Genomic DNA, 15,832 nt, shown 5'->3' on the forward strand with positions numbered 1-15,832 from the left:
AAAATTTATGGAGAGAGAATTTGTGTAAGTACTCTCATTAATAAAGCCCATTTCCATACTCCAGTATCTCAGAATTCTTAAGAGTGTCAAGGGCACAGCTGATCATGAAGTATGTTCTCTCACAATTCCTATCTACAGCCACTTGTCTATGAAGAAGCCCCACCCCCAAAAGCTCTCTTGGCTAATTTGCTACAAGAAACATGGAAAACACAAAGTAGCAACTTGTCCCAAGACAGGCTTAATTCTTTATCTAGAAAAAGCAGCCAGTGCATATATGCCTTTAACCTCAACTCTCTGGACATTCCAACACTTTGCTCTAGCTCCTCAATTTATTTTAAAAAGCACAGTATACAGACAACCTCACAGAGATTTTAGAGTCTGTTTGAAGGAAGTTGTGAGTTTCTCATTCTACCTTGAGGGGAAGGATCATTCACCTGCAAGGTCTAAACTGAATGTCTCAAGTCATTTTGAAACACATTTTCTTGCATTCCTGCAGTGTGTCAGAGGCAGAGTGGATAGTGACAAATGTTCTGCCATGGAAGCATATGTCTTAAGGCTTAATGTATTGCAGTACCATGATACTGAAAAGGTGACCCTAGTTCCTGAATCTAACATGAGGCAAGTTGACATTTAGCCCAGTGGTGTCAGGTTCCACAAGATAAGGCTTGACCTATGAAAAAATCCATGCCTGGCAAGTTTTATTTGAGGATGGTTGAGGGGTGAAGTTTAGCAAGAAGAGAATCCAATACTTTGAAGGAATTTGGGAAGGAATTGTTTCCATTGCAACCCAGACAACTTCAACTAACACCCATATGTAAATTCCCTCTGGAATGAAGATTTTGGGAAAATTTGCTAGACTTTTGGTCCCTTGTCAAGACATCATGTGGTGGTTGGCAATGGTGGATTTTTATAGACTACTTTTGTCTCAGTAATCAAGGCTCTGTTTCTTGGTTCCCATGTCATCTTAAAGAGAGTCCTGAGAACAGACTTGGAAGCCTCTGTTGAGATCCTGTAACTGCTCATGTGGTGAGCAAGGAAGATGCAGATACCATGTTCAGCAGTTAGTTATCCTCTTATTGCATCAAGGGTGGCTCCTATTAATGGGGCTAGGAATAATCAGATTTTAAGAAAATTCCTGTACCCTCGTAAATGTATATGTCTACATGGTAGAACTTAACCCACAATCGAAAATCTTCTGGCGTGTTTGGATTTATTGTTTAGCTATCCTTAAGCACTTGAGTTTGGCTGAGCCTCACACTGTAATACACAAAGGCACAAGCTATAGAGAAGGGAAGACATTAGCACAGATGATTCCACTTACCTGACATCTCTGACTGTTTTGGTTCCAAGAAGGCATGCCACATGACTGCAAAACACCAGAAAAGACAGGGGCATAAGCAATGTGGCATGCCATGCAGATTGTACACAAGTTGAGTAAAAGACTTAGTGATTGTTAGTAAGCAGTGTTTCCCAGCAAAGGAGAACAAGGATTTTGAAAATTTCTCAGAAGGTGTCAAAGGACAAGGCCATTTGAGTACTTCAGGCAAGTCCCCCAAGAGGTGTCCAAAGACTTAAAGAACCTCCTGTAACCCTGTCCTCCTGGGCGGGCCTCAGCGTACACCTACAGGCTTATTTTGATGTCATCACCTCTCTTCATGACATTGGGTTGTCATCATTGACCCAGGCTGGGAAAACACAGCCACTTATGATTATATATCACCCAGACCCAGTTCTTACCAGGCTCACCAACACTGCCTCCATGTTAGAAAAGGGCCCATGGAAATGGAGAGAGCTGCAGCATCCAATGGTCTTCCAAGGACTCAAGGGCAACCTTCTTTGTAAGCTTGAAAATTGACTTCTCTGTAGGAGGAAAGATCAAGATGTCAAGGCTCATGATTGCCCTTCTTTATTTCAAAATTTATGGAGAGAGAATTTGTGTAAGTACTCTCATTAATAAAGCCCATTTCCATACTCCAGTATCTCAGAATTCTTAAGAGTGTCAAGGGCACAGCTGATCATGAAGTATGTTCTCTCACAATTCCTATCAACAGCCACTTGTCTATGAAGAAGCCCCACCCCCAAAAGCTCTCTTGGCTAATTTGCTACAAAAAACATGGAAAACACAAAGTAGCAACTTGTCCCAAGACAGGCTTAATTCTTTATCTAGAAAAAGCAGCCAGTGCATATATGCCTTTAACCTCAACTCTCTGGACGTGCCAACACTTTGCTCGAGCTCCTCAAGTTATTTTAAAAAGCACAGTATACAGACAACCTCACAGAGATTTTAGAGTCTGTTTGAAGGAAGTTTGTGAGTTTCTCATTCTACCTTGAGGGGAAGGATCATTCACCTGCAAGTTCTAAACTGAATGTCTCAAGTCATTTTTGAAACACATTTTCTTACATTCCGCAGTGTGTCAGAGGCAGAGTGGATAGTGACAAATGTTCTGCCATGGAAGCATATGTCTTAAGGCTTAATGTATTGCAGTACCATGATACTGAAAAGGTGACCCTAGTTCCTGAATCTAACATGAGGCAAGTTGACATTTAGCCCAGTGGTGTCAGGTTCCACAAGATAAGGCTTGACCTATGAAAAAATCCATGCCTGGCAAGTTTTATTTGAGGATGGTTGAGGGGTGAAGTTTAGCAAGAAGAGAATCCAATACTTTGAAGGAATTTGGGAAGGAATTGTTTTCCATTGCAACCCAGACAACTTCAACTAACACCCATATGTAAATTCCCTCTGGAATGAAGATTTTGGGAAAATTTGCTAGACTTTTGGTCCCTTGTCAAGACATCATGTGGTGGTTGGCAATGGTGGATTTTTATAGACTACTTTTGTCTCAGTAATCAAGGCTCTGTTTCTTGGTTCCCATGTCATCTTAAAGAGAGTCCTGAGAACAGGCTTGGAAGCCTCTGTTGAGATCCTGTAACTGCTCATGTGGTGAGCAAGGAAGATGCAGATACCATGTTCAGCAGTTAGTTATCCTCTTATTGCATCAAGGGTGGCTCCTATTAATGGGGCTAGGAATAATCAGATTTTAAGAAAATTCCTGCTACCCTCGTAAATGTATATGTCTACATGGTAGAACTTAACCCACAATCGAAAATCTTCTGGCGTGTTTGGATTTATTGTTTAAGCTATCCTTAAGCACTTGAGTTTGGCTGAGCCTCACACTGTAATACACAAAGGCACAAGCTATAGAGAAGGGAAGACATTAGCACAGATGATTCCACTTACCTGACATCTCTGATTGTTTTGGCTCCAAGAAGGCATGCCACATGACTGCAAAACACCAGAAAAGACAGGGGCATAAGCAATGTGGATGCCATGCAGATTGTACACAAGTTGAGTAAAAGACTTAGTGATTGTTAGTAAGCAGTGTTTCCCAGCAAAGGAGAACAAGGATTTTGAAAATTTCTCAGAAGGTGTCAAAGGACAAGGCCATTTGAGTACTTCAGGCAAGTCCCCCAAGAGGTGTCCAAAGACTTAAAGAACCTCCTGTAACCCTGTCCTCCTGGGCGGGCCTCAGCGTACACCTACAGGCTTATTTTGATGTCATCACCTCTCTTCATGACATTGGGTTGTCATCATTGACCCAGGCTGGGAAAACACAGCCACTTATGATTATATATCACCCAGACCCAGTTCTTACCAGGCTCACCAACACTGCCTCCATGTTAGAAAAGGGCCCATGGAAATGGAGAGAGCTGCAGCATCCAATGGTCTTCCAAGGACTCAAGGGCAACCTTCTTTGTAAGCTTGAAAATTGACTTCTCTGTAGGAGGAAAGATCAAGATGTCAAGGCTCATGATTGCCCTTCTTTATTTCAAAATTTATGGAGAGAGAATTTGTGTAAGTACTCTCATTAATAAAGCCCATTTCCATACTCCAGTATCTCAGAATTCTTAAGAGTGTCAAGGGCACAGCTGATCATGAAGTATGTTCTCTCACAATTCCTATCTACAGCCACTTGTCTATGAAGAAGCCCCACCCCCAAAAGCTCTCTTGGCTAATTTGCTACAAGAAACATGGAAAACACAAAGTAGCAACTTGTCCCAAGACAGGCTTAATTCTTTATCTAGAAAAAGCAGCCAGTGCATATATGCCTTTAACCTCAACTCTCTGGACGTGCCAACACTTTGCTCGAACTCCTCAAGTTATTTTAAAAAGCACAGTATACAGACAACCTCACAGAGATTTTAGAGTCTGTTTGAAGGAAGTTGTGAGTTTCTCATTCTACCTTGAGGGGAAGGATCATTCACCTGCAAGTTCTAAACTGAATGTCTCAAGTCATTTTGAAACACATTTTCTTACATTCCACAGTGTGTCAGAGGCAGAGTGGATAGTGACAAATGTTCTGCCATGGAAGCATATGTCTTAAGGCTTAATGTATTGCAGTACCATGATACTGAAAAGGTGACCCTAGTTCCTGAATCTAACATGAGGCAAGTTGACATTTAGCCCAGTGGTGTCAGGTTCCACAAGATAAGGCTTGACCTATGAAAAAATCCATGCCTGGCAAGTTTTATTTGAGGATGGTTGAGGGGTGAAGTTTAGCAAGAAGAGAATCCAATACTTTGAAGGAATTTGGGAAGGAATTGTTTCCATTGCAACCCAGACAACTTCAACTAACACCCATATGTAAAATTCCCTCTGGAATGAAGATTTTGGGAAATTTGCTAGACTTTTGGTCCCTTGTCAAGACATCATGTGGTGGTTGGCAATGGTGGATTTTTATAGACTACTTTTGTCTCAGTAATCAAGGCTCTGTTTCTTGGTTCCCATGTCATCTTAAAGAGAGTCCTGAGAACAGGCTTGGAAGCCTCTGTTGAGATCCTGTAACTGCTCATGTGGTGAGCAAGGAAGATGCAGATACCATGTTCAGCAGTTAGTTATCCTCTTATTGCATCAAGGGTGGCTCCTATTAATGGGGCTAGGAATAATCAGATTTTAAGAAATTCCTGTACCCTCGTAAATGTATATGTCTACATGGTAGAACTTAACCCACAATCGAAAATCTTCTGGCGTGTTTGGATTTATTGTTTAGCTATCCTTAAGCACTTGAGTTTGGCTGAGCCTCACACTGTAATACACAAAGGCACAAGCTATAGAGAAGGGAAGACATTAGCACAGATGATTCCACTTACCTGACATCTCTGATTGTTTTGGCTCCAAGAAGGCATGCCACATGACTGCAAAACACCAGAAAAGACAGGGGCATAAGCAATGTGGATGCCATGCAGACTTGTACACAAGTTGAGTAAAAGACTTAGTGATTGTTAGTAAGCAGTGTTTCCCAGCAAAGGAGAACAAGGATTTTGAAAATTTCTCAGAAGGTGTCAAAGGACAAGGCCATTGAGTACTTCAGGCAAGTCCCCCAAGAGGTGTCCAAAGACTTAAAGAACCTCCTGTAACCCTGTCCTCCTGGGCGGGCCTCAGCGTACACCTACAGGCTTATTTTGATGTCATCACCTCTCTTCATGACATTGGGTTGTCATCATTGACCCAGGCTGGGAAAACACAGCCACTTATGATTATATATCACCCAGACCCAGTTCTTACCAGGCTCACCAACACTGCCTCCAGGTTAGAAAAGGGCCCATGGAAATGGAGAGAGCTGCAGCATCCAATGGTCTTCCAAGGACTCAAGGGCAACCTTCTTTGTAAGCTTGAAAATTGACTTCTCTGTAGGAGGAAAGATCAAGATGTCAAGGCTCATGATTGCCCTTCTTTATTTCAAAATTTATGGAGAGAGAATTTGTGTAAGTACTCTCATTAATAAAGCCCATTTCCATACTCCAGTATCTCAGAATTCTTAAGAGTGTCAAGGGCACAGCTGATCATGAAGTATGTTCTCTCACAATTCCTATCTACAGCCACTTGTCTATGAAGAAGCCCCACCCCCAAAAGCTTCTCTGGCTAATTTGCTACAAGAAACATGGAAAACACAAAGTAGCAACTTGTCCCAAGACAGGCTTAATTCTTTATCTAGAAAAAGCAGCCAGTGCATATATGCCTTTAACCTCAACTCTCTGGACGTGCCAACACTTTGCTCGAGCTCCTCAAGTTATTTTAAAAAGCACAGTATACAGACAACCTCACAGAGATTTTAGAGTCTGTTTGAAGGATGTTGTGAGTTTCTCATTCTACCTTGAGGGGAAGGATCATTCACCTGCAAGGTCTAAACTGAATGTCTCAAGTCATTTTGAAACACATTTTCTTGCATTCTGCAGTGTGTCAGAGGCAGAGTGGATAGTGACAAATGTTCTGCCATGGAAGCATATGTCTTAAGGCTTAATGTATTGCAGTACCATGATACTGAAAAGGTGACCCTAGTTCCTGAATCTAACATGAGGCAAGTTGACATTTAGCCCAGTGGTGTCAGGTTCCACAAGATAAGGCTTGACCTATGAAAAAATCCATGCCTGGCAAGTTTTTTTTTGAGGATGTTGAGGGTGAAGTTTAGCAAGAAAAGAATCCAATACTTTGAAGGAATTTGGGAAGGAATTGTTTCCATTGCAACCCAGACAACTTCAACTAACACCCATATGTAAATTCCCTTTGGAATGAAGATTTTTGGGAAAATTTGCTAGACTTTTGGTCCCTTGTCAAGACATCATGTGGTGGTTGGCAATGGTGGATTTTTATAGACTACTTTTGTCTCAGTAATCAAGGCTCTGTTTCTTGGTTCCCATGTCATCTTAAAGAGAGTCCTGAGAACAGGCTTGGAAGCCTCTGTTGAGATCCTGTAACTGCTCATGTGGTGAGCAAGGAAGATGCAGATACCATGTTCAGCAGTTAGTTATCCTCTTATTGCATCAAGGGTGGCTCCTAATTAATGGGGCTAGGAATAATCAGATTTTAAGAAAATTCCTGTACCCTCGTAAATGTATATGTCTACATGTAGAACTTAACCCACAATTCGAAAATCTTCTGGCGTGTTTGGATTTATTGTTTAGCTATCCTTAAGCACTTGAGTTTGGCTGAGCCTCACACTGTAATACACAAAGGCACAAGCTATAGAGAAGGGAAGACATTAGCACAGATGATTCCACTTACCTGACATCTCTGATTGTTTTTGGCTCCAAGAAGGCATGCCACATGACTGCAAAACACCAGAAAAGACAGGGGCATAAGCAATGTGGATGCCATGCAGACTTGTACACAAGTTGAGTAAAAGACTTAGTGATTGTTAGTAAGCAGTGTTTCCCAGCAAAGGAGAACAAGGATTTTGAAAATTTCTCAGAAGGTGTCAAAGGACAAGGCCATTTGAGTACTTCAGGCAAGTCCCCCAAGAGGTGTCCAAAGACTTAAAGAACCTCCTGTAACCCTGTCCTCCTGGGTGGGCCTCAGCGTACACCTGGGGCTTATTTTGATGTCATCACCTCTCTTCATGACATTGGGTTGTCATCATTGACCCAGGCTGGGAAAACACAGCCACTTATGATTATATATCACCAGACCCAGTTCTTACCCAGGCTCACCAACACTGCCTCCATGTTAGAAAAGGGCCCATGGAAATGGAGAGAGCTGCAGCATCCAATGGTCTTCCAAGGACTCAAGGGCAACCTTCTTTGTAAGTTGAAAATTGACTTCTCTGTAGGAGGAAAAGATCAAGATGTCAAGGCTCTTGATTGCACCTTCTTTATTTCCAAATTTTATGGAGAGAGAATTTGTGTAAGTACTCTCATTAATAAAGCCCATTTTCCACACTCCAGTATCTCAGGAATTCTTAAGAGTGTCAAGGGCACACCTGATCCATGAAGGATGTTTCTCTCACAATTCCTATCTAACAGCCCACTTGTCTATGAAGAAGCCCACCCCCAAAAGCTCTCTTGGCTAATTTGCTACAAGAAACATGGAAAACACCAAGTAGCAACTTGTCCCAAGACAGGCTAATTCTTTATCTAGAAAAAGCAGCCAGTGCATATATGCCTTAAACTCAACTCTCTGGACCTGCCAACACTTTGCTTCGAGCTCCTCAAGTTATTTTAAAAGCACAGTATACAGACAACCTCACAGAGATTTTAGAGTCTGTTTGAAGGAAGTTGTGAGTTTCTCAATTCTACCTTGAGGGGAAGGATCATTCACCTGCACGGTCTAAGACTGAATGTCTTCAAGTCATTTTGAAACACATTTTCTTGCATTCTGCAGTGTGTCAGAGGCAGAGTGGATAGTGACAAATGTTCTGCCATGGAAGCATATGTCTTAAGGCTTAATGTATTGCAGTACCATGATACTGAAAAGGTGACCCTAGTTCCTGAATCTAACATGAGGCAAGTTGACATTTAGCCCAGTGGTGTCAGGTTCCACAAGATAAGGCTTGACCTATGAAAAAATCCATGCCTGGCAAGTTTTTTTTTGAGGATGTTTGAGGGGTGAAGTTTAGCAAGAAAAGAATCCAATACTTTGAAGGAATTTGGGAAGGAATTGTTTCCATTGCAACCCAGAGAACTTCAACTAACACCCATATGTAAATTCCCTCTGGAATGAAGATTTTGGGGAAAATTTGCTAGACTTTTTGTTCCCTTGTCAAGACATCATGTGGTGGTTGGCAATGGTGGGATTTTTATAGACTACTTTTGTCTCAGTAATCAAGGCTCTGTTTCTTGGTTCCCATGTCATCTTAAAGAGAGTCCTGAGAACAGGACTTGGAAGCCTCTGTTGAGATCCTGTAACTGCTCATGTGGTGAGCAAGGAAGATGCAGATACCATGTTCAGCAGTTAGTTATCCTCTTATTGCATCAAGGGTGGCTCCTATAATGGGGCTAGGAATAATCAGATTTTAAGAAAATTCCTGTACCCTCGTAAATGTATATGTCTACATGAGTAGAACTTAACCCACAATCGAAAATCTTCTGGCGTGTTTGGATTTATTGTTTAGCTATCCTTAAGCACTTGAGTTTGGCTGAGCCTCACACTGTAATACACAAAAGGCACAAGCTATAGAGAAGGGAAGACATTAGCACAGATGATTCCACTTACCTGACATCTCTGATTGTTTTGGCTCCAAGAAGGCATGCCACATGACTGCAAAACACCAGAAAAAGACAGGGGCATAAGCAATGTGGATGCCATGCAGACTTGTACACAAGTTGAGTAAAAGACTTAGTGATTGTTAGTAAGCAGTGTTTCCCAGCAAAGGAAGAACAAGGATTTTGAAACATTTCTCAGAAGGTGTCAAAGGACAAGGCCATTTGAGTACTTCAGGCAAGTCCCCCAAGAGGTGTCCAAGACTTAAAGAACCTCCTGTAACCCTGTCCTCCTGGGTGGGCCTCAGCGTACACCTACAGGCTTATTTTGATGTCATCACCTCTCTTCATGACATTGGGTTGTCATCATTGACCCAGGCTGGAAAACACAGCCACTTATGATTATATATCACCCAGACCCAGTTCTTACCAGGCTCACCAACACTGCCTCCATGTTAGAAAAAGGGCCCATGGAAATGGAGAGAGCTGCAGCATCCAATGGTCTTCCAAGGACTCAAGGGCAACATTCTTTGTAAGTTTGAAAATTGACATTCGCTGTAGGAGGAAAGATCAAGATGTCAAGGCTCTTGATTGCCCTTCTTTATTTCCAAATTTTATGGAGAGAGAATTTGTGTAAGTACTCTCATTAATAATGCCCATTTCCAAACTCCAGTATCTCAGAATTCTTAAGAGTGTCAAGGGCACAGCTGATCATGAAGTATGTTCTCTCACAATTCCTATCTACAGCCACTTGTCTATGAAGAAGCCCCACCCCCAAAAGCTCTCTTGGCTAATTTGCTACAAAAAACATGGAAAACACAAAGTAGCAACTTGTCCCAAGACAGGCTTAATTCTTTATCTAGAAAAAGCAGCCAGTGCATATATGCCTTTAACCTCAACTCTCTGGACCTGCCAACACTTTGCTCGAGCTCCTCAAGTTATTTTAAAAAGCACAGTATACAGACAACCTCACAGAGATTTTAGAGTCTGTTTGAAGGATGTTGTGAGTTTCTCATTCTACCTTGAGGGGAAGGATCATTCACCTGCACGGTCTAAACTGAATGTCTCAAGTCTTTTTGAAACACATTTTCTTGCATTCTGCAGTGTGTCAGAGGCAGAGTGGAGAGTGACAAATGTTCTGCCATGGAAGCATATGTCTTAAGGCTTAATGTATTGCAGTACCATCATACTGAAAAGGTGACCCTAGTTCCTGAATCTAACATGAGGCAAGTTGACATTTAGCCCAGTGGTGTCAGGTTCCACAAGATAAGGCTTGACCTATGAAAAAATCCATGCCTGGCAAGTTTTTATTTGAGGATGGTTGAGGGGTGAAGTTTAGCAAGAAGAGAATCCAATAATTTGAAGGAATTTGGGAAGGAATTGTTTCCGTTGCAACCCAGACAACTTCAACTAACACCCATATGTAAATTCCCTCTGGAATGAAGATTTTGGGAAAATTTGCTAGACTTTTGTTCCCTTGTCAAGACATCATGTGGTGGTTGGCAATGGTGGATTTTTATAGACTACTTTTGTCTCAGTAATCAAGGCTCTGTTTCTTGGTTCCCATGTCATCTTATAGAGAGTCCTGAGAACAGACTTGGAAGCCTCTGTTGAGATCCTGTAACTGCTCATGTGGTGAGCAAGGAAGATGCAGATACCATGTTCAGCAGTTAGTTATCCTCTTATTGCATCAAGGGTGGCTCCTATTAATGGGGCTAGGAATAATCAGATTTTAAGAAAATTCCTGCACCCTCGTAAATGTATATGTCTACATGGTAGAATTAACCCACAATCGAAAATCTTCTGGCGTGTTTGGATTTATTGTTTAGCTATCCTTAAGCACTTGAGTTTGGCTGAGCCTCACACTGTAATACACAAAGGCACAAGCTATAGAGAAGGGAAGACATTAGCACAGATGATTCCACTTACCTGACATCTCTGATTGTTTTGGCTCCAAGAAGGCATGCCACATGACTGCAAATCACCAAAAAAGACAGGGGCATAAGCAATGTGGATGCCATGCAGATTGTACACAAGTTGAGTAAAAGACTTAGTGATTGTTAGTAAGCAGTGTTTCCCAGCAAAGGAGAACAAGGATTTTGAAAATTTCTCAGAAGTTGTCAAAGGACAAGGCCATTTGAGTACTTCAGGCAAGTCCCCCAAGAGGTGTCCATAGACTTAAAGAACCTCCTGTAACCCTGTCCTCCTGGGCGGGCCTCAGCGTACACCTGGAGGCTTATTTTGATGTCATCACCTCTCTTCATGACATTGGGTTGTCATCATTGACCCAGGCTGGGAAAACACAGCCACTTATGATTATATATCACCCAGACCCAGTTCTTACCAGGCTCACCAACACTGCCTCCATGTTAGAAAAGGGCCCATGGAAATGGAGAGAGCTGCAGCATCCAATGGTCTTCCAAGGACTCAAGGGCAACATTCTTTGTAAGTTTGAAAATTGACTTCTCTGTAGGAGGAAAAGATCAAGATGTCAAGGCTCATTGATTGCCCTTCTTTATTTCAAAATTTATGGAGAGAGAATTTGTGTAAGTACTCTCATTAATAATGCCCATTTCCATACTCCAGTATCTCAGAATTTTTAAGAGTGTCAAAGGCACAGCTGATCATGAAGTATGTTCTCTCACAATTCCTATCTACAGCCACTTGTCTATGAAGAAGTCCCACCCCCAAAAGCTCTCTTGGCTAATTTGCTACAAGAAACATGGAAAACACAAAGTAGCAACTTGTCCCAAGACAGGCTTAATTCTTTATCTAGAAAAAGCAGCCAGTGCATATATGCCTTTAACCTCAACTCTCTGGACCTGCCAACACTTTGCTCGAGCTCCTCAAGTTATTTTAAAAAGCACAGTATACAGACAACCTCACAGAGATTTTAGAGTCTGTTTGAAGGATGTTGTGAGTTTCTCATTCTACCTTGAGGGGAAGGATCATTCACCTGCAAGGTCTAAACAGAATGTCTCAAGTCATTTTGAAACACATTTTCTTGCATTCTGCAGTGTATCAGAGGCAGAGTGAATAGTGACAAATGTTCTGCCATGGAAGCATATGTCTTAAGGCTTAATGTATTGCAGTACCATGATACTGAAAAGGTGACCCTAGTTCCTGAATCTAACTTGAGGCAAGTTGACATTTAGCCCAGTGGTGTCAGGTTCCACAAGATAAGGCTTGACCTATGAAAAAATCCATGCCTGGCAAGTTTTATTTGAGGATGGTTGAGGGGTGAAGTTTAGCAAGAAGAGAATCCAATAATTTGAAGGAATTTGGGAAGGAATTGTTTCCATTGCAACCCAGACAACTTCAACTAACACCCATATGTAAATTCCCTCTGGAATGAAGATTTTGGGAAAATTTGCTAGACTTTTGTTCCCTTGTCAAGACATCATGTGGTGGTTGGCAATGGTGGGTTTTTATAGACTACTTTTGTCTCAGTAAGTAAGGCTCTGTTTCTTGGTTCCCATGTCATCTTAAAGAGAGTCCTGAGAACAGGCTTGGAAGCCTCTGTTGAGATCCTGTAACTGCTCATGTGGTGAGCAAGGAAGATGCAGATACCATGTTCAGCAGTTAGTTATCCTCTTATTGCATCAAGGGTGGCTCCTATTAATGGGGCTAGGAATAATCAGATTTTAAGAAAATTCCTGTACCCTCGTAAATGTATATGTCTACATGATAGAACTTAACCCACAATCGAAAATCTTCTGGCGTGTTTGGATTTATTGTTTAGCTATCCTTAAGCACTTGAGTTTGGCTGAGCCTCACACTGTAATACACAAAGGCACAAGCTATAGAGAAGGGAAGACATTAGCACAGATGATTCCACTTACCTGACATCTCTGATTGTTTTGGCTCCAAGAAGGCATGCCACATGACTGCAAAACACCAGAAAAGACAGGGGCATAAGCAATGTGGATGCCATGCAGACTTGTACACAAGTTGAGTAAAAGACTTAGTGATTGTTAGTAAGCAGTGTTTCCCAGCAAAGGAGAACAAGGATTTTGAAAATTTCTCAGAAGTTGTCAAAGGACAAGGCCATTTGAGTACTTCAGGCAAGTCCCCCAAGAGGTGTCCATAGACTTAAAGAACCTCCTGTAACCCTGTCCTCCTGGGTGGGCCTCAGCGTACACCTGGAGGCTTATTTTGATGTCATCACCTCTCTTCATGACATTGGGTTGTCATCATTGACCCAGGCTGGGAAAACACAGCCACTTATGATTATATATCACCCAGACCCAGTTCTTACCAGGCTCACCAACACTGCCTCCATGTTAGAAAAGGGCCCATGGAAATGGAGAGAGCTGCAGCATCCAATGGTCTTCCAAGGACTCAAGGGCAACATTCTTTGTAAGTTTGAAAATTGACTTCTCTGTAGGAGGAAAGATCAAGATGTCAAGGCTCTTGATTGACCTTCTTTATTTCAAAATTTATGGAGAGAGAATTTGTGTAAGTACTCTCATTAATAATGCCCATTTCCAAACTCCAGTATCTCAGAATTCTTAAGAGTGTCAAGGGCACAGCTGATCATGAAGTATGTTCTCTCACAATTCCTATCTACAGCCACTTGTCTATGAAGAAGCCCCACCCCCAAAAGCTCTCTTGGCTAATTTGCTACAAGAAACATGGAAAACACAAAGTAGCAACTTGTCCCAAGACAGGCTTAATTCTTTATCTAGAAAAAGCAGCCAGTGCATATATGCCTTTAACCTCAACTCTCTGGACGTGCCAACACTTTGCTCGAGCTCCTCAAGTTATTTTAAAAAGCACAGTATACAGACAACCTCACAGAGATTTTAGAGTCTGTTTGAAGGATGTTGTGAGTTTCTCATTCTACCTTGAGGGGAAGGATCATTCACCTGCAAGGTCTAAACTGAATGTCTCAAGTCTTTTTGAAACACATTTTCTTGCATTCTGCAGTGTGTCAGAGGCAGAGTGGATAGTGACAAATGTTCTGCCATGGAAGCATATGTCTTAAGGCTTAATGTATTGCAGTACCATGATACTGAAAAGGTGACCCTAGTTCCTGAATCTAACATGAGGCAAGTTGACATTTAGCCCAGTGGTGTCAGGTTCCACAAGATAAGGCTTGACCTATGAAAAAATCCATGCCTGGCAAGTTTTATTTGAGGATGGTTGAGGGGTGAAGTTTAGCAAGAAGAGAATCCAATAATTTGAAGGAATTTGGGAAGGAATTGTTTCCAGTTGCAACCCAGACAACTTCAACTAACACCCATATGTAAATTCCCTCTGGAATGAAGATTTTGGGAAAATTTGCTAGACTTTTGTTCCCTTGTCAAGACATCATGTGGTGGTTGGCAATGGTGGATTTTTATAGACTACTTTTGTCTCAGTAATCAAGGCTCTGTTTCTTGGTTCCCATGTCATCTTAAAGAGAGTCCTGAGAACAGACTTGGAAGCCTCTGTTGAGATCCTGTAACTGCTCATGTGGTGAGCAAGGAAGATGCAGATACCATGTTCAGCAGTTAGTTATCCTCTTATTTCATCAAGGGTGGCTCCTATTAATGGGGCTAGGAATAATCAGATTTTAAGAAAATTCCTGCACCCTCGTAAATGTATATGTCTACATGGTAGAATTTAACCCACAATCGAAAATCTTCTGGCGTGTTTGGATTTATTGTTTAGCTATCCTTAAGCACTTGAGTTTGGCTGAGCCTCACACTGTAATACACAAAGGCACAAGCTATAGAGAAGGGAAGACATTAGCACAGATGATTCCACTTACCTGACATCTCTGATTGTTTTGGCTCCAAGAAGGCATGCCACATGACTGCAAAACACCAGAAAAGACAGGGGCATAAGCAATGTGGATGCCATGCAGATTGTACACAAGTTGAGTAAAAGACTTAGTGATTGTTAGTAAGCAGTGTTTCCCAGCAAAGGAGAACAAGGATTTTGAAAATTTCTCAGGAGGTGTCAAAGGACAAGGCCATTTGAGTACTTCAGGCAAGTCCCCCAAGAGGTGTCCAAAGACTTAAAGAACCTCCTGTAACCCTGTCCTCCTGGGCGGGCCTCAGCGTACACCTGGAGGCTTATTTTGATGTCATCACCTCTCTTCATGACATTGGGTTGTCATCATTGACCCAGGCTGGGAAAACACAGCCACTTATGATTATATATCACCCAGACCCAGTTCTTACCAGGCTCACCAACACTGCCTCCATGTTAGAAAAGGGCCCATGGAAATGGAGAGAGCTGCAGCATCCAATGGTCTTCCAAGGACTCAAGGGCAACCTTCTTTGTAAGTTTGAAAATTGACTTCTCTGTAGGAGGAAAGATCAAGATGTCAAGGCTCTTGATTGCCCTTCTTTATTTCAAAATTTATGGAGAGAGAATTTGTGTAAGTACTCTCATTAATAATGCCCATTTCCAAACTCCAGTATCTCAGAATTCTTAAGAGTGTCAAGGGCACAGCTGATCATGAAGTATGTTCTCTCACAATTCCTATCAACAGCCACTTGTCTATGAAGAAGCCCCACCCCCAAAAGCTCTCTTGGCTAATTTGCTACAAAAAACATGGAAAACACAAAGTAGCAACTTGTCCCAAGACAGGCTTAATTCTTTATCTAGAAAAAGCAGCCAGTGCATATATGCCTTTAACCTCAACTCTCTGGACCTGCCAACACTTTGCTCGAGCTCCTCAAGTTATTTTAAAAAGCACAGTATACAGACAACCTCACAGAGATTTTAGAGTCTGTTTGAAGGATGTTGTGAGTTTCTCATTCTACCTTGAGGGGAAGGATCATTCACCTGCAAGGTCTAAACTGAATGTCTCAAGTCATTTTGAAACACATTTTCTTGCATTCTGCAGTGTGTCAGAGGCAGAGTG

The 15,832-nt window shown here is 41.9% G+C and overlaps 8 non-coding genes across 8 annotated transcripts; all 8 read right to left on the bottom strand.

Moving 5' to 3' along the window:
- Positions 1–1,605: 1,605 nt before the first annotated feature.
- Positions 1,606–1,682, bottom strand: LOC117700200 (small nucleolar RNA SNORD115). The gene has a single exon (XR_004605415.1). It is a non-coding gene; the product is annotated as a small nucleolar RNA SNORD115 (small nucleolar RNA).
- A 1,839-nt stretch (positions 1,683–3,521) lies between these two features.
- On the bottom strand, positions 3,522–3,598 carry LOC117700208 (small nucleolar RNA SNORD115). Its single transcript, XR_004605416.1, has one exon. It is a non-coding gene; the product is annotated as a small nucleolar RNA SNORD115 (small nucleolar RNA).
- A 1,833-nt stretch (positions 3,599–5,431) lies between these two features.
- On the bottom strand, positions 5,432–5,508 carry LOC117700213 (small nucleolar RNA SNORD115). Its single transcript, XR_004605417.1, has one exon. It is a non-coding gene; the product is annotated as a small nucleolar RNA SNORD115 (small nucleolar RNA).
- A 1,837-nt stretch (positions 5,509–7,345) lies between these two features.
- On the bottom strand, positions 7,346–7,421 carry LOC117700237 (small nucleolar RNA SNORD115). The gene has a single exon (XR_004605421.1). It is a non-coding gene; the product is annotated as a small nucleolar RNA SNORD115 (small nucleolar RNA).
- A 1,851-nt stretch (positions 7,422–9,272) lies between these two features.
- LOC117700220 (small nucleolar RNA SNORD115) lies at positions 9,273–9,349 on the bottom strand. Its single transcript, XR_004605418.1, has one exon. It is a non-coding gene; the product is annotated as a small nucleolar RNA SNORD115 (small nucleolar RNA).
- Positions 9,350–11,185: 1,836 nt separating this feature from the next.
- On the bottom strand, positions 11,186–11,262 carry LOC117699889 (small nucleolar RNA SNORD115). Its single transcript, XR_004605314.1, has one exon. It is a non-coding gene; the product is annotated as a small nucleolar RNA SNORD115 (small nucleolar RNA).
- A 1,837-nt stretch (positions 11,263–13,099) lies between these two features.
- LOC117699895 (small nucleolar RNA SNORD115) lies at positions 13,100–13,176 on the bottom strand. Its single transcript, XR_004605315.1, has one exon. It is a non-coding gene; the product is annotated as a small nucleolar RNA SNORD115 (small nucleolar RNA).
- A 1,835-nt stretch (positions 13,177–15,011) lies between these two features.
- On the bottom strand, positions 15,012–15,088 carry LOC117699905 (small nucleolar RNA SNORD115). Its single transcript, XR_004605317.1, has one exon. It is a non-coding gene; the product is annotated as a small nucleolar RNA SNORD115 (small nucleolar RNA).
- Positions 15,089–15,832: the final 744 nt, after the last annotated feature.

Source organism: Arvicanthis niloticus, chromosome 1 (genome assembly GCF_011762505.2).
Source record: "Arvicanthis niloticus isolate mArvNil1 chromosome 1, mArvNil1.pat.X, whole genome shotgun sequence".
Lineage (NCBI taxonomy): Eukaryota > Metazoa > Chordata > Mammalia > Rodentia > Muridae > Arvicanthis > Arvicanthis niloticus.